The sequence below is a fragment of the Nicotiana sylvestris genome, chromosome 10 (genome assembly GCF_000393655.2).
Source record: "Nicotiana sylvestris chromosome 10, ASM39365v2, whole genome shotgun sequence".
NCBI classification, from domain to species: domain Eukaryota; kingdom Viridiplantae; phylum Streptophyta; class Magnoliopsida; order Solanales; family Solanaceae; genus Nicotiana; species Nicotiana sylvestris.
Window position 1 is genome coordinate 24,298,112 of NC_091066.1, and position 21,697 is coordinate 24,319,808.

General features: G+C 33.3%; 1 long non-coding RNA gene across 2 annotated transcripts; it reads right to left on the reverse strand.

Moving 5' to 3' along the window:
* Nucleotides 1-12,759: 12,759 nt before the first annotated feature.
* LOC104216469 (uncharacterized) lies at nucleotides 12,760-17,045 on the reverse strand. Of its 2 annotated transcripts, none has more exons than XR_708489.2 (4): nucleotides 16,833-17,045; nucleotides 16,657-16,746; nucleotides 15,637-15,792; nucleotides 12,760-13,212 (listed from the first exon to the last, which is right to left on the reverse strand). It is a non-coding gene; the product is annotated as an uncharacterized lncRNA (long non-coding RNA). The 2 variants fall into 2 exon arrangements; XR_708488.2 differs by having other exon boundaries at nucleotides 15,637-15,765; nucleotides 16,833-17,042.
* Nucleotides 17,046-21,697: the final 4,652 nt, after the last annotated feature.

Consider the following 21,697-nt stretch of genomic DNA (forward strand, 5'->3'; position numbering starts at 1 on the left):
GAGATCAACTACAGGAAGGGCTAATTTCTCTTCATCATGTTTCTACTAATGACCAGTTAGCTGACATCTTGATCAAGTCTTTAACAGGGATCAAGTATGCTGCACTTCTCAGCAAGTTGGATGTGAGGTCCTCCCCTCCAACTTGGGGGGGGGGGTGTATTGAGATTATTGATCTGTCATGCACCATATTTATTCTTTCATTCTTTCATACTTGTATTCATACGTGTATTGGTCATTAGGTAGTTAGTTAGTATTGGGTAATTGTACAGCTACTATAAATAGGACATTAATTTTGTATTTTTCTTTTTCTTTGAGTTGCAATAATGAAATCAACTCCTTTCTTTCTAGAAGCTTCATTCTTCTATCTGTTTCTCTCTCTCTCTCTGTTGTGCGATCTAATCCGCCATTAGAGCTCACACTGAGCTCACCTCTTTCTCTCTGATTATCCCTAAACTTTCACAAAAAGCATACTTATAATTCTGTTTGGCATAAAGCCTCCAAGTCTTCTTGGGATAGTAACTGACCAATTTACAGCCCTAGAAAGTCTTACACTAATTGCCCGTTTGGCCAAACTTCTAAAATTAGCTTATTTTAAGAAGTGCTTTTTTCAAAAGTACTTTTAAAAAAAGTGTTTTTGGTAAGAAGTAGTTTGTGTTTGGCGAATTAATTAGAAAAGTACTTTTGAGCAGTAATTAGTGTTTGGCCAAGCTTTTGAAAACTGATTCTAAGTATATTTTTCTCAAAAGTGCTTCTCAGAAAAGTGTTTGGAGAAAAGCTATTTTTTTCTGCTTCTCCTCAAAATCACTTTTTTTCCTTCCAAAAGCTTGGCCAAACACCACAATTTTTGGCCAAACAGGCTATAACATACTATATCAGTTTAACTTCTAAATATTTACCGCGTAAAGATATTTTTAAATTACCTAAAAAATAATATAGTAATATGTATTTTTAACAATAAATGGCAAACAACTGGCTACAACATATTTGACAATATAAAAATTATTTATATTGTCAGTGTATATAAAATAAGTATTCCAGCCTCTATCCTCGTTTATATGACATATTTTTCTTTTTAGTTTATCCAGAAAAGAATGACACTTTTATCTTTTTTGAAACTATTTAATTTTAGCATCAATATTTTACCGCTACTTGTTGGGACCCTCACTACTTCTCATTTAAATGAAAAACCATATAGAACTCTTTTCACCATATCAAAAATCTTCTCTAATTTTTTAAATCAATACTCAACAACCACCAATCAACACTACAACAAATTTGATTATTAGTGTCACGACCCAATTCCCGAACCTGGTCGTGATGGTGCCTCTCATGAAGACAAAGCCAGTCATTCAATCCAATTGATCCTTTTAAGACAATTAATTAACACAATTATAGTATAAACATGGTTTAATAATATCCAATAGCGGAAAGTATAGATACAATACGGAAAATCCAACCCAACTCAGCCCTAACCGGGGTGTCACAAGTCATGAGCTACTACAGAGTTTACTAAAAATTCTACAAAGTATAGAATTAGGAACAAAGTCTGAAGATATCATAAATGACAGAAGATAAGGGAGAAAATGGGTTTGCGAACGCCATGCAACTACCTCGATAACTCCGATGAAAACTGAACAGCAGAAAAACTTGCTCTATGCTTCAGGAATACATGTACCTGCACACATAGTGCAGGGAGTAATGTGAGTATTCCGACCCAATGAGTAATAAATATAAATAATAACTGAAGGTAAGAAAACACGTTAAGGCACACAACATTCTATACAGAAGTAGTGAAATTATTTAAAATAACAATTCTGTGAAACATCATGTGAAATTTCTTTTAAACCGGTAAAACATGTAATTTGGCAGTACAATGACGAGTAGAAATCTGCCCCTCGGGCTCAATATCAAAACAACAAGTAGAAATCTGCCCCTCGGGTTCAGTATCAAAATAATAACTAGAAATCTGCACCTCGGGCTCAGTATCTCAGAACAGTATCAGCCCCTCAGGCTCAGAACAGTACAAAGCAACCAGTCAATAAAATAAGAGCACATAATTATTATGGCAGATAATGCAGATAAAGAATAAATGCATGAGTGCAATGCAATGCATATGACGGTACCCTCTGGTACCCATTGCGGCGTGCAGCCCAAGCCATCCATATTTATTTATCGTCGACGGCGCTCACTGGGGGTGTGTACAGACTCCGGAGGGGCTCCTACAGCCCAAGCGCAATATCAAGCCATCTCGTGGCATCAAATCTAGGCCCTCGGCCTCATATCAATCTCAGTATAATCACCCAGGCTCTCGGCCTCAATATCAATGTAATCAACCAGGCTCTCGGCCTCAATATCAATATAACACTGCTGCGGCGCGCAGCCCGATCCATGCTTAGTCCAGAAATCATCATAAGCCCCTTGGACATTTGTAAAACAGTAGTTCTCAGCCCGAAATATCATTTAAGTTTTCAAATCTTAGAAAGATGGCTGAGTTTGCAAAACAGTATTTAAAACCTTGGACTGAGGTCAAATGATATGCAAAATATGCGAAAGCAGTGATATCAATCCCTGAAGGATTCAAATAATTGGCAAGAAGCCTACAATTGGAAACATGACTGAGGATATAAATTCTTTAACAAAATAAGTGAGGAAAACCAGTCAAAAATCCCCTAAGGGTTCTACAGGTCGGCACAAGGCCCAAGCATGGCAACAAGCCCAATTCACAATAATAAAGTATACGTCTCAACCAAAAATGTAGTAAAATATCTCTCGGGACAGACCAAGTCACAATCCCCAACGGTGCTCTACCCCACGCCCGTTATCCGGCATGCAAGTCACCTCAATATAGCGTTACGATGTGAAATTCCGGGGTTTCAAACCCTCAGGACATCATTTACATCAATTACTCACCTCGAACTGGCTAATTCTCTAGCTCACGATGCCTTTGCCCCTTGAATTGGCCTCCACGTGCGTCGAATCTATCCAAAATCAGAACGAATACGTCACAATATGCTAAGGGAACAAAGCCCAAGCGAAAACATTCGAAAAATATCAAAATCTCGAAATTAGCAAAACCCGAGCCCCAGGCCCATGTCTCGGAATCGGGTAAAAATTTACATTTTCAGAATCCTCATACCCTCACAAGTCTAACCATACCAAAATTATCCAATTCCGATACCATTTGGTCCTTCAAATCATCATTTTACATTTTTGAAAGATTCCACAATTTTCTTCCCAAATTTCATCTCAAATCACGAATTAAATGATGAATTCAGTGATAGATTCATGTACTCTAACCAAATCTGAGTTAGAATCACTTACCCCGACCAATTTCTTGAAAAACCTTCGAAAAATCGCCAAAATCCGAGCTCTCTAGGTCAAAATATCAAATAAAACCCAAAACCTCGTATTTATAGAGTACTCCTCGGATTCCAACACCACTGACCGCACAAAAATGACCGCGGTCCGCGCAAAACCAGCGGGGTCCGCGCAAAAACGACTGCGGCCGCGCTGGTCTAGCTCTGCAGGGATAGGCTTTAGTATTTTGGTCATAACTTTCGCTACAGATGTCCAAATTGCAATATCTTTACCTTTCTGGAAACTAGACACAATGGGCTACAACTTTCGTTTTTGAATCACCTCAAATTTGCTTGTGGATCAAAAGATATGAGCTTCCGAATAGGACCAGTAACCTGCAGTCTTCAGTGACTGCGGCCGCGCCCACTTTGACGCGGTCAGCGCGCCCAGCGCGAAAAGGAGCGCGGTCCGCGCCACAACTGCTGCCCCCCTCCATTTTCTAAGTTCCGGGGTGTCCGTACTCGCTCAAAACTCACCTGAAACACGCCCGAGGCCCCCGGGACCTCAACCAAAAGCACCAACGCATCCTAAACATTATTCAACCTCGTTCCAATCATCAAAACACCTCGACTAACACCAAAAATCATCAAATCACATCGAATTCAAGCCTATGAATCTCAAGAACTTCCAAATTCCATTTTTGATCAAAAACCCAACCAAACCACGTCTGAATGACCTCAAATTTTGCAGACAAGTCCAAAATGACATAACGAAGCTACAGAAACTCTCGGAATTCCATTCCGACCCTCGGATCAAAATCTCACCTATCAACCGGAATTCGCTAAAATACTAACTTCGCCAATTCAAGCCTAATTCTATACCGTACCTCCAAAACCACTTCCGATCACTCTTCTAAGTCACAAATCACCTCCCGAAGCTAACCAAACCATCGGAACTCACATCCGAACCCTCTATCCTATAAGTCAATATCCGGTTGACTTTTCCAACTTAAGCCTTCTTAAAAGAGACTAAGTGTCTTATTTCTTATTAAAACCAATCCGATTTAACTCTAACACACCGAATACCGATAACGAAACATGAAGAAGCATTAAATGGGGGAAACAGGGCGGTAACTCACGTGACGACGGGTCAGGTCATCACAATTAGTGATGAATTATTTTGTCACCTAAAATTCATATTTCGTCACAAAAGGCCTTTGGTAACAAAAAAAAAATTTGTCAATCTTTCGTCCTTAAAACACCGTCACTAATAGTATACAAAGACAACTTTGTATTTCGTCACTAAATAAAGTTATATTAACTACGAAATCGCTTTTTGTCCCTAAATTAATAGAATTTATGACGAACTTGTTCGTCAAAAAAGGTATAAAAAAATCATAGTTGATAATGCGTTTTCGTCACTGAAAAGGTCATTAATACGGACAAAACTGCTTTGTCACTAACTATTTAGTTTAATTAGCGACGACATAAATTGTCTATAAAATTATATATATTTCGCAGTTGAACAATTGCAATATCGTCACTAAAGAATGCCTTTTATATACAAAAAATACTTTATCCCTAATTGTATAAATTAGTGACAACTCTGCTTTTATAAATAAGGTTTACAATCGTAGTTAAATTATCATTTCGTCACTAAAAATATTAATTTTACTGATAAAACAAAAACGTTACTACAAAATCATCATGATTATTAACAATTATAATTGTCCAAAATACAAAGATAATTCATTGTCAAAGAAAATATTATATTATTGATAAGGAAATTCTAGGTAAAGTCTATTTTTTGTCACATTTATGATGAACTAATGTCCTACAATAAAAATATGATTGTCTAAAAAAGTACAATATAATCAAATCACTGTTGCATCGATCTCCTTTCTTGTGAGTTCTTTCCACTTGTTTTGGAAGCGAAAGAAAATTTCCCGACTCATTTGATAGATCTGCTGATGGAATTGCTTTGATTGACCTCCATTTAGCAACTAGGATATCTAACATCATCGTTTCTCCCAAAGACTTCACAATTTCTCAATACCTTTATTCTAGCTTGTCCACAACCTTCCTTGATTTCAGGTGAATCTGCACTTATTTATAAAAAAAGTCAATTCAAAATACTATTTAACATATATATTAATATAGATATCAAAATGCAAAAAATAGGGAGCATATATATTAGTAGTAATTTCTAAATTACAACTGAACTTTATCATTACAGCTTTAACATAAGTGAAAGTTCACCGATTCCTAGTATATCAACACAAAGTTTACATCACAAACTAATCTACGTGACAACAGTCTGTTCATATATAAGTAACTACTAACTACCAAAATGTAAGGTAAACTATGTAAGCTTTCTCACATTAGAATCAAACATGCCGTGAATTGAACGAGCAATTACATGTAGTTATTATTTATATCCTTATTCATTCATTTCACTGACAAGAAAAAAGAAGATATTCAAAAAATAAAATCCAAGCAATCCTTTAAAACATCATAGAAACAAGGCACCCACTTGTATAACAAACAGTTATGATTAGGCAATAACACATATTAAGTAGCCAGAAGGTCCTTTTTATCTTTTTATCAAGAAGCTAGTAAACAAATAGCTTGTGAAAATCCAAGTCTTCTTTGATGACTTATTTATACATTCGCTATTAAAATGATATGCTTGTTAGTGGATGATAATGTCCTACTATAAAAATATGATTGTCTAAAAAAGTACAACATAATCAAATCACTGTTGCATCGATCTCCTTTCTTGTGAGTTTTTTCCAATTGTTTTGGAAGCTAAAGAAAATTTCCCGACTCATTTGATAGATCTGCTGATGGAATTGCTTTGATTGACCTCCATTTAGCAACTAGGATATCTAACATCATCTTTTCTCCCAAAAACTTCTCAATTTCTCAATACCTTTATTCTAGCTTGTCCACAACCTTCCTTGATTTCAGGTGAATCTGCACTTATTTTAAAAAAAAAGTCAATTCAAAATACTATTTAACATATATATTAATATAGATATCAAAATGCAAAAAATAGGGAGCATATATATTAGTAGTAATTTCTAAATTACAACTGAACTTTATCATTACAGCTTTAACATAAGTGAAAGTTCACCGATTCCTAGTATATAAACACAAAGTTTACATCACAAGCTAATCTACGTGACAATAGTGTGTTCATATATAAGTAACTACTAAATATCAAAATGTAAGGTAAACTATGTAGGCTTTATCACATTAGAATCAAACATGCCGTGAATTGAACGAGCAATTACATGTAGTTATTATTTATATCCTTATTCATTCATTTCACTGACAAGAAAAAAGAAGATATTCAAAAAATAAAATCCAAGCAATCCTTTAAAACATCATAGAAACAAGGCACCCACTTGTATAACAAACAGCTGTGATTAGGCAATAACACATATTAAGTAGCCAGAAGGTCCTTTTTATCAAGAAGCTAGTAAACAAATAGCTTGTGAAAATCCAAGTCTTCTTTGATGACTCATTTCTACATTCGCTATTAAAATGTTATGCTTGTTAGTGGATGATAATGTCCTACAATAAAAATATGATTGTCTAAAAAAGTACAACATAATCAAATCACTGTTGCATCGATCTCCTTTCTTGTGAGTTCTTTCCACTTGTTTTGGAAGCGAAAGAAAATTTGCCGACTCATTTGATAGATCTGCTGATGGAATTGCTTTGATTGACCTCCATTTAGCAACTAGGATATCTAACATCATCTTTTCTCCCAAAGACTTCTCAATTTCTCAATACCTTTATTCTAGCTTGTCCACAACCTTCCTTGATTTCAGGTGAATCTGCACTTATTTATAAAAAAAGTCAATTCAAAATACTATTTAACATATATATTAATATAGATATCAAAATGCAAAAAATAGGGAGCATATACATTAGTAGTAATTTCTAAATTACAACTGAACTTTATCATTACAGCTTTAACATAAGGGAAAGTGCACCGATTCCAAGTATATCAATACAAAGTTTACATCACAAACTAATCTACGTGACAACAGTCTGTTCATATATAAGTAACTACTAACTATCAAAATGTAAGGTAAACTATGTAGGCTTTCTCACATTAGAATCAAACGTGTCGTGAATTGAATGAGCAATTACATGTAGTTATTATTTATATCCTTATTCATTCATTTCACCAACAAGAAAAAAGAAGATATTCAGAAAATAAAATCCAAGCAATCCTTTAAAACATCATAGAAACAAGGCACCCACTTATATAACAAACACCTGTGATTAGGCAATAATACATATTAAGTAGCCAGAAGGTCCTTTTTATCAAGAAGCTAGTAAACAAATAGCTTGTGTAAATCCAAGTCTTCTTTGATGACTCATTTATACATTCGCTATTAAAATGGTATGCTTGTTAGTGGATGATAATGTCCTACAATAAAAATATGATTGTCTAAAAAAGTACAACATAATCAACTCACTGTTGCATCGATCTCCTTTCTTGTGAGTTCTTTCCACTTGTTTTGGAAGCGAAAGAAAATTTCCCGACTCATTTGATAGATCTGCTGATGGAATTGCTTTGATTGACCTTCATTTAGCAACTAGGATATCTAACATCATCTTTTCTCCCAAAAACTTCTCAATTTCTCAATACCTTTATTCTAGCTTGCCCACAACCTTCCTTGATTTCAGGTGAATCTGCACTTATTTATAAAAAAAGTCAATTCAAAATACTATTTAACATATATATTAATATAGATATCAAAATGCAAAAAATATGGAGCATATATATTAGTAGTAATTTCTAAAATACAACTGAACTTTATCATTACAGCTTTAACATAAGTGAAAGTTCACCAATTCCTAGTATATCAACACAAAGTTTACATCACAAACTAATCTACGTAACAACAGTCTGTTCATATATAAGTAACTACTAACCACCAAAATGTAAGGTAACCTATGTAGGTTTTCTCACATTAGGATCAAATATGTCGTGAATTGAACGAGCAATTACATGTAGTTATTATTTATATCCTTATTCATTCATTTCACTAACAAGAAAAAAGAAGATATTCAGAAAATAAAATCCAAGCAATCCTTTAAAACATCATAGAAACAAGGCACCCACTTGTATAACAAACAGCTGTGATTAGGCAATAACACATATTAAGTAGCCAGAAGGTCCTTTTTATCAAGAAGCTAGTAAACAAATAGCTTGTGAAAATCCAAGTCTTCTTTGATGACTCATTTATACATTCGCTATTAAAATGTTATGCTTGTTAGTGGATGATAATGTCCTACAATAAAAATATGATTGTCTAAAAAAAGTACAACATAATCAAATCACTATTGCATCGATCTCCTTTCTTGTGAGTTCTTTCCACTTGTTTTGGAAGCGAAAGAAAATTTCCCGACTCATTTGATAGATCTGCTGATGGAATTGCTTTGATTGACCTCCATTTAGCAACTAGGATATCTAACATCATCTTTTCTCCCAAAGACTTCTAAATTTCTCAATACCTTTATTCTAGCTTGTCCACAACCTTCCTTGATTTCAGGTGAATCTGCACTTATTTATAAAAAAAGTAAATTTAAAATACTATTTAACATATATATTAATATAGATATCAAAATGCAAAAAATAGGGAGCATATATATTAGTAGTAATTTCTAAATTACAACTGAACTTTATCATTACAGCTTTAACATAAGTGAAAGTTCACCGATTCCTAGTATATCAACACAAAGTTTACATCACAACCTAATCTACGTGACAACAGTCTGTTCATATATAAGTAACTACTAACTACCAAAATGTAAGGTAACCTATGTAGGCTTTCTCACATTAGAATCAAACATGCCGTGAATTGAACGAGCAATTACATGTAGTTATTATTTATATCCTTATTCATTCATTTCACTGACAAGAAAAAAGAAGATATTCAGAAAATAAAATCCTAGCAATCCTTTAAAACATCATAGAAACAAGGCACCCACTTGTATAACAAACAACTGTGATTAGGCAATAACACATATTAAGTAGCCAGAAGGTCCTTTTTATCAAGAAGCTAGTAAACAAATAGCTTGTGAAAATCCAAGTCTTCTTTGATGACTCATTTATACATTCGCTATTAAAATGTTATGCTTGTTAGTGGATGATAATGTCCTACAATAAAAATATGATTGTCTAAAAATGTACAACATAATCAACTCACTGTTGCATCGATCTCCTTTCTTGTGAGTTCTTTCCACTTGTTTTGGAAGCGAAAGAAAATTTCCCGACTCATTTGATAGATCTGTTGATGGAATTGCTTTGATTGACCTCCATTTAGCAACTAGGATATCTAACATCATCTTTTCTCCCAAAGACTTCTCAATTTCTCAATATCTTTATTCTAGCTTGTCCACAACCTTCCTTGATTTCAGGTGAATCTGCACTTATTTATAAAAAAAGTCAATTCAAAATACTATTTAACATATATATTAATATAGATATCAAAATGCAAAAAATAGGGAGCATATATATTAGTAGTAATTTCTAAATTACAACTGAACTTTATCATTACAGCTTTAACATAAGTGAAAGTTCACTGATTCCTAGTATATCAACACAAAGTTTACATCACAAACTAATCTACGTGACAACAGTGTGTTCATATATAAGTAACTACTAACTATCAAAATGTAAGGTAAACTATGTAAGCTTTCTCACATTAGAATCAAACATGCCGTGAATTGAACGAGCAATTACATGTAGTTATTATTTATATCCTTATTCATTCATTTCACTGACAAGAAAAAAAAAGATATTCAGAAAATAAAATCCAAGCAATCCTTTAAAACATCATAGAAACAAGGCACCCACTTGTATAACAAACAACTGTGATTAGGCAATAACACATATTAAGTAGCGAGAAGGTCCTTTTTATCAAGAAGCTAGTAAACAAATAGCTTGTGAAAATCCAATTCTTCTTTGATGACTCATTTATACATTCGCTATTAAAATGTTATGCTTGTTAGTGGATGATAATGTCCTACAATAAAAATATGATTGTCTAAAAAAGTACAACATAATCAAATCACTGTTGCATCGATCTCCTTTCTTGTGAGTTCTTTCCACTTGTTTTGGAAGCGAAAGAAAATTTCCCGACTCATTTGATAGATCTGCTGATGGAATTGCTTTGATTGACCTCCATTTAGCAACTAGGATATCTAACATAATCTTTTCTCCCAAAGACTTCTAAATTTCTCAATACCTTTATTCTAGCTTGTCCACAACCTTCCTTGATTTCAGGTGAATCTGCACTTATTTATAAAAAAAGTCAATTCAAAATACTATTTAACATATATTAATATAGATATCAAAATGCAAAAAAATAGGGAGCATATATATTAGTAGTAATTTCTAAATTACAACTGAACTTTATCATTACAGCTTTAACATAAGTGAAAGTTCACCGATTCCTAGTATATCAACACAAAGTTTACATCACAAGCTAATCTACGTGACAACTGTCTGTCCATATATAAGTAACTACTAACTATCAAAATGTAAGGTAAACTATGTCGGCTTTCTCACATTAGAATCAAACATGCCGTGAATTGAACGAGCAATTACATGTAGTTATTATTTATATCCTTATTCATTCATTTCACTGACAAGAAAAAAGAAGATATTCAAAAAATAATCCAAGCAATCCTTTAAAACATCATAGAAACAAGGCACCCACTTGTATAACAAACAACTGTGATTAGGCAATAACACATATTAAGTAGCCAGAAGGTCCTTTTTATCAAGAAGCTAGTAAACAAATAGCTTGTGAAAATCCAAGTCTTCTTTGATGACTCATTTATACATTCGCTATTAAAATGTTATGCTTGTTAGTGGATGATAATATCCTACAATAAAAATATGATTGTCTAAAAAAGTACAACATGATCAAATCACTGTTGCATCGATCTCCTTTCTTGTGAGTTCTTTCCACTTGTTTTGGAAGCGAAAGAAAATTTCCCGACTCATTTGATAGATCTGCTGATGGAATTGCTTTGATTGACCTCCATTTAGCAACTAGGATATCTAACATCATCTTTTCTCCCAACGACTTCTCAATTTCTCAATACCTTTATTCTAGCTTGTCCACAACCTTCCTTGATTTCAGGTGAATCTGCACTTATTTATAAAAAAAGTCAATTCAAAATACTATTTAACATATATATTAATATAGATATCAAAATGCAAAAAATAGGGAGCATATATATTAGTAGTAATTTCTAAATTACAACTGAACTTTATCATTACAGCTTTAACATAAGTGAAAGTTCACTGATTCCTAGTATATCAACACAAAGTTTACATCACAAACTAATCTACGTGACAACAGTGTGTTCATATATAAGTAACTACTAACTATCAAAATGTAAGGTAAACTATGTAGGCTTTCTCACATTAGAATCAAACATGCCGTGAATTGAACGAGCAATTACATGTAGTTATTATTTATATCCTTATTCATTCATTTCACTGACAAGAAAAAAAAAGATATTCAGAAAATAAAATCCAAGCAATCCTTTAAAACATCATAGAAACAAGGCACCCACTTGTATAACAAACAACTGTGATTAGGCAATAACACATATTAAGTAGCGAGAAGGTCCTTTTTATCAAGAAGCTAGTAAACAAATAGCTTGTGAAAATCCAATTCTTCTTTGATGACTCATTTATACATTCGCTATTAAAATGTTATGCTTGTTAGTGGATGATAATGTCCTACAATAAAAATATGATTGTCTAAAAAAGTACAACATAATCAAATCACTGTTGCATCGATCTCCTTTCTTGTGAGTTCTTTCCACTTGTTTTGGAAGCGAAAGAAAATTTGCCGACTCATTTGATAGATCTGCTGATGGAATTGCTTTGATTGACCTCCATTTAGCAACTAGGATATCTAACATAATCTTTTCTCCCAAAGACTTCTAAATTTCTCAATACCTTTATTCTAGCTTGTCCACAACCTTCCTTGATTTCAGGTGAATCTGCACTTATTTATAAAAAAAGTCAATTCAAAATACTATTTAACATATATTAATATAGATATCAAAATGCAAAAAAATAGGGAGCATATATATTAGTAGTAATTTCTAAATTACAACTGAACTTTATCATTACAGCTTTAACATAAGTGAAAGTTCACCGATTCCTAGTATATCAACACAAAGTTTACATCACAAGCTAATCTACGTGACAACTGTCTGTCCATATATAAGTAACTACTAACTATCAAAATGTAAGGTAAACTATGTCGGCTTTCTCACATTAGAATCAAACATGCCGTGAATTGAACGAGCAATTACATGTAGTTATTATTTATATCCTTATTCATTCATTTCACTGACAAGAAAAAAGAAGATATTCAAAAAATAATCCAAGCAATCCTTTAAAACATCATAGAAACAAGGCACCCACTTGTATAACAAACAACTGTGATTAGGCAATAACACATATTAAGTAGCCAGAAGGTCCTTTTTATCAAGAAGCTAGTAAACAAATAGCTTGTGAAAATCCAAGTCTTCTTTGATGACTCATTTATACATTCGCTATTAAAATGTTATGCTTGTTAGTGGATGATAATATCCTACAATAAAAATATGATTGTCTAAAAAAGTACAACATGATCAAATCACTGTTGCATCGATCTCCTTTCTTGTGAGTTCTTTCCACTTGTTTTGGAAGCGAAAGAAAATTTCCCGACTCATTTGATAGATTTGCTGATGGAATTGCTTTGATTGACCTCCATTTAGCAACTAGGATATCTAACATCATCTTTTCTCCCAACGACTTCTCAATTTCTCAATACCTTTATTCTAGCTTGTCCACAACCTTCCTTGATTTCAGGTGAATCTGCACTTATTTATAAAAAAAGTCAATTCAAAATACTATTTAACATATATATTAATATAGATATCAAAATGCAAAAAATAGGGAGCATATATATTAGTAGTAATTTCTAAATTACAACTGAACTTTATCATTACAGCTTTAACATAAGTGAAAGTTCACCGATTCCTAGTTTATCAACACAAAGTTTACATCACAAACTAATCTACGTGACAACAGTCTGTTCATATATAAGTAACTACTAACTACCAAAATGTAAGGTAAACTATGTAGGCTTTCTCACATTAGAATCAAACATGCCGTGAATTGAACGAGCAATTACATGTAGTTATTATTTATATCCTTATTCATTCATTTCACTGACAAGAAAAAAAGAAGATATTCAAAAAATAAAATCCAAGCAATCCTTTAAAACATCATAGAAACAAGGCACCCACTTGTATAACAAACAGCTGTGATTAGGCAATAACACATATTAAGTAGCCAGAAGGTCCTTTTTATCAAGAAGCTAGTAAACAAATAGCTTGTGAAAATCCAAGTCTTCTTTGATGACTCATTTATACATTCGCTATTAAAATGTTATGCTTGTTAGTGGATGATGTTGTCTGCAATGTTAATACCTAATATTTTAAGTCACATTCACTGTCCCAAGGATTCACTGTATATATATAAAAAAAAATCAAATCTATCCTTCAACTATGGACACTATATCAAATTAAAAATAATACTCTATAGAATAGTAACTTGTAATAAATTTACCTGATTGATTCGAGAGTTGAAAAAATTAGGTGGCAGTTGACCCCCAAAATGTTGAACAAGAAAACACATTTATTGGAGTTGATAATAACAAGAAAAATAGAATGATTAGAATATAAAAAATCAAGAACAATAGGAAGCTGATAATAATACCTATACATTTCACTTGAGCACCAAAATGGAGCCGATAATGGTTTTCTTGCTTATCCCTACTTCCAAGCATCTTACATACAGTGACTTTAATTTTTCTTCATTGCAAATGTAACTATAGTTCTTTGTAAATTATTACTGCATATAAATCTCATAACCAGAGTACAAATCCAGAAACATTAAAGTGAAACAAAAATTGTGAGGGGCTCTTGGACTTGTTATATTTTGTTCACCTTCACTTCCTAAGAGACTAAATTGGAAGCAACCATTTCAATGACTGTAACTAATGATGCAAAATACAACAAATTTAGCGGAGAGAGGACTTAAAACATTAATAATAATTAGCTACTTCCAAAAGATACAATCCGAAAAGATTCATCTGAAAGCACTTGATGATTAAGAGATAATTCAATGGTGGTGGTGAGCTTGTATAGCAAAAGTGTGATAATAACTGCTGCTAAACCTCCTCCCAATAGTGCCGAAGGATCTCAAAGATGAGATTTTCTCAAAATATTATCTTTTCCTTCTAAAGATAATCCTGATATGAATTGGTGATTGGTGTTAACTTTCAATTGTAATCTATAGCTAGACTACTAAGCTTATAGAGAAAGCTGTCAAAGGAAGACCAATGGCAATTCAACTCTAGCTTTTAGGATACCTGATTCCATGTTTACTAGATAAGTTACCGAAGGTATAACTATTATAGTTCTAACTTTTCTAATATGGCTGACTAGTACCTAATAAAGCAAAGCACTTGTACTATTCACATAAGAGCATAACAGAGAAATTCTTAAAATTAGCATCTAACGCTCGATTCATATTTACCCTATTCCTCATTTTCTCCGAACGCAAGATGGTTATCATAAAATTACTTACTTACTAATGGTTAACAAAAACCAGGTAAATTTGTGAATAGGAGCCAACTGAAAAAAATGAGATGCACAAGATGAACAAAGAATCACACAGAAGAAAAGGGAAACCATAAAGGAAAAAAGGGGCAATAAAAAAGAAGATTTAAAGGCAATCAATTCTCAGCAAAATTTTTACCAAATAAAAATCTTCTAGCAGTTAAATTTGCCACTTGATTTAAAAAAGGGCATTATGCAGAAGTTGTTAGAAATTCACACGGCAAGAGCTCAATTACATATTTATTTTCACGTATATCATCACAAAACTCAGTTGCATAAACACCACTGGCTTTCTAACTTTGAAAAAATATTACTGCCAAAATCCATGTTTCAGAAGAAATTACATCTGGCGAAGCTACACAAGCAGAGTTGTGTTTCACAATGATGTTTTCTCCTATCTCATAGCAGCATAAGACGTCAGTAAAACACTTAAAATATGCTATTTAAGAATAAGACATTTCACTTATAGACAATGCACTTGGTACCAAATGCTACTTAGTTTTCCGCAGAAGCACAAAATGGTATAAATAACACAAGAATTTACTGAAGCAAAAGAAAAACAATATAATCATGAGAATTAAAAGCAAATATTCAACTGCAAAAATGAAAATACCTTCTGCAAACGTTAAGTTGCTCTTAAAAAGTGGTTGTCCATTAAGATACAAGATATAAAAACCATATATGCAAACGTTGACCTTGATTCAATCACGACAACATTCTTACGAGCACATGTCCTAAGGATCTGCCATGAACATATATCCATAAGTATCTGTCATGAATATATTTCCATAAGTATCACCTTATTTTACACCATAATTAGTTAATTACACATAAATATAACATGATAATATCTCTCCAGATTAGCTACTGATCAAAATACATAATTTCATAACTTTTGTTCGGAAGTATATCTCTCCACATCTTCTAGCCTCGTTCCATGTTCTTTTCTACTTTGACCTCATAGTTTCTTTTTTGTGTTTCCTTTCACAAATACTCAATCCTTCACATGTAAGAGTTATATCACTTAATAAACAGGGGGAAAATGGGGATGATCACTTGCACTATCACTTTCCAGCAAACTTTTGAGTCTCAAGGTACACACATTAAAATTCAACCCAGAACTGGGAGGTACAGTTGCTGGAAACTGAGAATCAAATGTGGTGATAAGAGTAAGGGACCGGTATCGATTGGCATCAACTTTCACTTGACCAAAAGTCAAACTTAGTTTGGAATTGATAATTGGAGCTTGATTACTGCTAGCCACCTTTGTAGTCCCAAGGATAAATCTAGAACTCCAAAATATATATAGACTAGGTGCATATGATTCACCTGAAAGGGTAGGATTTTTTGTTTTTCATGGTCATATGTGACCAGTTCACAGTCAAGAACAAATGATGTTGCAGAAAATTTCCAGATTATAAATACAACTTTATATGACAATTCAATAGAATATCAAAAAATAAAGTTGAAAATAAAAGCTCTGTTTTCATCAAAAATGAAAGCTCTGTAGTATTTTGAATGCATAGAGAAGTCCAAAGTGGTTGAAATAGCATTCTCCATTGCCAGACGAACAGTTAAAGGGTCCGAAAATAAGACCTAAATATTTAATCTTCTTGAAATTTAAAGAGAAAACCTCTGGAGTTGTAGTATCGGTTCTCAACATCAAAGTCATGTTCATCGGGCACCTCGTCTGAGCACACGAATCCATACTCCATATCTGAATCTGCCAAACACGCACGCACACACAAAAATCAGATAAAAACTACAAATTAAACATAATACTAACAAAACAATTACTGAGTAAATTACCAGAACCAACCATTGGCTGACTTGAGATGAGTAGGAATTCTGAGAACCCCGAAACTTTGATTGAAAAAGAGAGGGAGTTAGGGTTTGGTTAGATCTGTAGAGTTTAGTAGAATGAGAGGGAACGTGGGCTGGGAAAAAGAAATGAGAGGGAAAGGGGAAATAAAGGCCTGCCAACTAAAAATTAGGCAAATGATTTTATTGCAGGGTTTATTTTAAGAAACCTCCGAAAATTGTACTAAAATAGCGAAGATATCTGAAACGCCAAAACTGAAGCAATTTGCGGAGGTCATTATTAACCTCTGCAATAAAACCGTCCAAAATTAACCCTCTTTTTGTAGTGAAATAATATGTGATCACCAATTTCATTTTTGTAGCTAAATAGTATTCCGTCAATGGTGTTTAATATTTTTTTAGTGGAAAATCTTGTTAGAAAAAGTTTGTTATAAAAATTTGAATATCATCCCTAAATTAGTACATCCAAATATGAAATCTAATATTTATCACAAAAAATGAGTGATTTGTGACGATTTTTTAGTTGTAGCTAGACACTATATTTTTTGAGACAAAACCTCATGGTGGCTAAAATAAGTATTATATAGGGACAATAAAATGATCGTCACAAATTATCTACCTTATTAGTGACAAAAACTATGATCACAAATAAGTACAATATTTTGTAGCTAAAGTTCGCATTATTTAGCTATAAATTTTTAATTGTTGCTATTTTAACAAAAAAAATTTGACGAAACTTTTTCGTATGTAAATTTAAGCATTTATTAAGACAAAAGATATTTCGTCACAAATGGTATACAATGTCAATGACAAAAAAAGGTTCGTCACTAATAATATTACCTTTGTAGCTAAATATTTCTCAGTAAATGGCGCCAATTCATTTTTTGGTGGGAAACTTTAGTGAACAAAACTTTGCTACAAAATTTTGTATTTCGTCACTAAAAGTAAGTGACTCGTGTATTTAGACACAATAGGTAATTTTTGTCACGAAAAGTTAACAATTAGTGACAAATTTTGTGTCGTAGCTAAAAATTTTGTAGCTGTTATGAATAGTTTGTACATTGGATGTTCATGTTGTGAATAACTTAAAGATTAAATCGCCTACTTTATGTCTATCATCTTTACCTTTTATGCCTATAAAAGGCCATGTAATTGCATTGAAAAGATACACCAAAGTGAAAGAAGAAAACACTTCTCCCTTCTTTCTATCTCTTCTTATTTACATTTTACTGCATTGCTTTTATTTTATAACACGTTATCAGCATGAAGCTTTAATTTTATTCTTAACTCCCACTAAGTTAAGCCATATTTTATTAAGTTTTCACTATATCAAATTTATCAAAACTTGAATTTGTGGCACTTGACATCACCGGGAGGAACTATTTATCATGGGTCCTTGATGCTGAAATTCAACTTGACGCTAAACGTCTTGGAAATACTATTATACAAGGAAATAAAGCATCAAATCAGGATAAAGCAAATGCCATGATTTTCCTTCGTCATCATCTATATGAAGGGTTAAAAACTGAATATTTAACCGTAAAAGATCCTCTTGAATTATGGATTAATTTGAAGGATCGGTATGACCACCTAAAACTTACGGTATTACCGAAAGCTCGGTATGAGTGGATACATTTAAGGTTGCAAGACTTTAAAACCGTAAGTGAGTATAATTCTGTTATCTTTAAAGTAAGTTCTCTATTAAAATTATGTGGAGACACTATCACATATGAGGACTTATTGGAAAAAATATTTTCTATTTTTCACGCTTCAAATGTGGTGCTACAACAACAATACCGTGAAAAAGGTTTTAAGAAATATTCTGAGTTAATCACATGCCTACATGTGGCAGAGCAGAATAATACTCTATTAATGAAAAATCATGAAGCCCGTCCCACTGGGTCAGCTCCATTTCCGGAAGTGAATGTTGTAGCAGCATATGATAAGTTTGAACGAAAACAAAATAATTACCGTGGTCGTGGACATGGTCATAAACGTGGACGTGGCAGGGGCGAAACAATTATCGTCATTATGGTAGAAATAAATTGGAGAACAATAAGGGTTCTCAAATTAATCATTCAAAAGGTAAAACTAGTATGTGTCACCGATGTGGTATGAGAGGTCATTGGGCATGCATTTGTTGTACGTCAGAACATTTTGTCAAACTTTATCAAGCCTCCCTCAGGAAAAAAGAAAATAATGTGGAGACACACTTGACCTTTCAAAATAATGATGATGAAGCATGTCCCTCAAACAAATATGATTCTAAGGCACATCTTGCATATAAAGATGATGATTTTGAAGGCCTAACAAATATTACTCATTTAGAAGCTGGAGACTTCTTTGAGGATATTGACTGAAGAACTAATCATCTTACTGGGGAATGAAGCTATAAAAGTTGTTATTTTTATGTTTGCAACTAGTTTATTTTTCTTGAGTGTATTTTCTTAATGCATCACGTGTTGCTAGTTTCTACATTCCTAATGTATTTCTTAATGTTTTTTTTCTACTTGTCTTTCATATTTCTTATGATGTACTATTTGTCTTTTTTTTATGAAGAATGAAAACTCCCCAGTCTTCAATTGGACTCAAGATTAATAAAGATGATATATGTCTTCTGGATAGTGCTACAACACACACTATTTTAAAAGATAAGAGATATTTCTCTTATTTGGTAATGAAAGAAGCGAATGTTAATACAATATCCGGTAGTACAAGATTAATTGAAGGTTCTGGAAGAGCCAATTTATTACTACCAGGAGGAACAAATTTGGCTATTGATGAAGCACTATATTGTAGTAAATCTCAAAGAAACTTATTAAGTTTCAAAGATATTCGCCAAAATGGCTATCATATTGAGACTACAAATGATGAAAAGATTGAATATCTTTATATTACTACAATAATGTCCGGTAAGAAATATGTGCTTGAAATGTTACCTGCTCTTTCCTCCGGCTTATACTACACAAGTATTAGCAGGATTGAAACACATGCCATAGTAAACGAGAAGTTTACTAATCAAGATAATTTTATTATTTGGCATGACCGGTTGGGCCATCCTGGTTCTAGAATTAACATGGACATGCAATGAAGAATCAGAAGATTCTTCAATTTAAGGAATTCTCTTGTGCTGCGTGTTCTCAAGGAAAATTAATTATTAGACCATCAACTATTAAAGTTAGGATGGAATCCCCTGCATTTCTGGAACGTATACAGGGTGATATATGTGGGCCCATTCACCCTCCATGTGGACCATTCAAATATTATATGGTTTTGGTAGATGCATCTACAAGATGGTCACATGTGTGCTTACTATCAACTTGCAATATGGCATTTGCGAGATTGTTGGCTCAAATAATAAAGCTAAGAGCACAATTTCCAGATTATGCAATTAAGACAATTCGTCTTGCTAATGCTGGTGAGTTTATATCCCAAACCTTTAATGATTATTGTATTTCAACTGGGATAACAATTGAGCATCCGGTTGCTCATGTTCATACACAAAATGGTCTAGCAGAATCATTGATCAAACGCCTCCAATTAATTGCTAGACCAATGCTTATGAGAACAAAACTTCCCATTTCAGTATGGGGTCATGCTATTTTGCACGCAGCAGCACTTGTGCGGATAAGGCCCACAAGTTATCATAAAGTCTCCCCATTGCAATTGGCTTTTGGTCAGGAGCCAAATATTTCCCATCTTAGGATCTTTGGTTGTGCGATATATGTTCCAATTGCTCCACCACAACGCACAAAGATGGGTCCTCAAAGAAGGTTGGGGATATATGTTGGATATGAATCTCCTTCTATTATAAAATATCTAGAGCCGATGACTGGAGATTTATTTACGGCAAGATTTTCTGATTGCCATTTTAATGAATCAGTATATCCAACATTAGGGGGAGAAAATAAGCAGCTGAAAAAGAAGATAGATTGGAATGCATTATCACTGTCTCATTTAGATCCTCGAACAAATCAATGTGAACAAGAGGTTCAAAAGATTATTCATTTACAAAATATTGCAAATCAATTGCCAGATGCATTCACTAACCTACCAAGGGTGACTAAGTCACATATTCCAGCTGCTAATGCTCCAATTCGAGTTGATATCCCGACAGAACAATTAATTAAAGCAAATGAGTCTAAGCCATGCTTGAAACGTGGTAGACCAATCGGTTCTAAAGATAAAAATCCTCGAAGAAGAAAAGGAGCAAGTGATCAAAGTGAACATAACACAGAGGTAGTGGCTCAAGAAGAGCCCCAAGACGTAACAAATGATAAGACCTTAGGGGAGGTCCAGGTACCTAAAAATAATGAAAATGAAGAGATATCAATAAGTTACGTCTCAACCGGGAAAAGATGGAACCGAAATAATATTGTTATCGATAACATTTTTGCTTATAATGTTGCTGTTGAAATAATGCAACAAGATGAGGATCTTGAACCAAAATCTGTCAATGAATGTAGACAGAGAAATGATTGGCCAAAATGGAAAGACGCTATCCAGGCAGAGTTAACTTCACTTGGAAAACGTGAAGTCTTCGGACCCATAGTTCGAACACCTGAAGGCATAAAGCCAGTAGGGTATAAATGGGTTTTTGTGCGAAAACGAAATGATAAAAATGAAGTCGTTAGATATAAAGCACGACTTGTGGCACAAGGGTTTTCCCAAAGGCCTGGAATTGATTATATGGAGACATATTCTCCTGTAGTGGATGCTATCACCTTCAGGTATCTCATAAATATGGCAGTGCAAGAAAAACTTGATATGCATCTAATGGATGTTGTTACAGCCTATTTGTATGGATCATTAGACAACGAAATTTTTATGAAAGTACCTGAGGGATTTAAAGT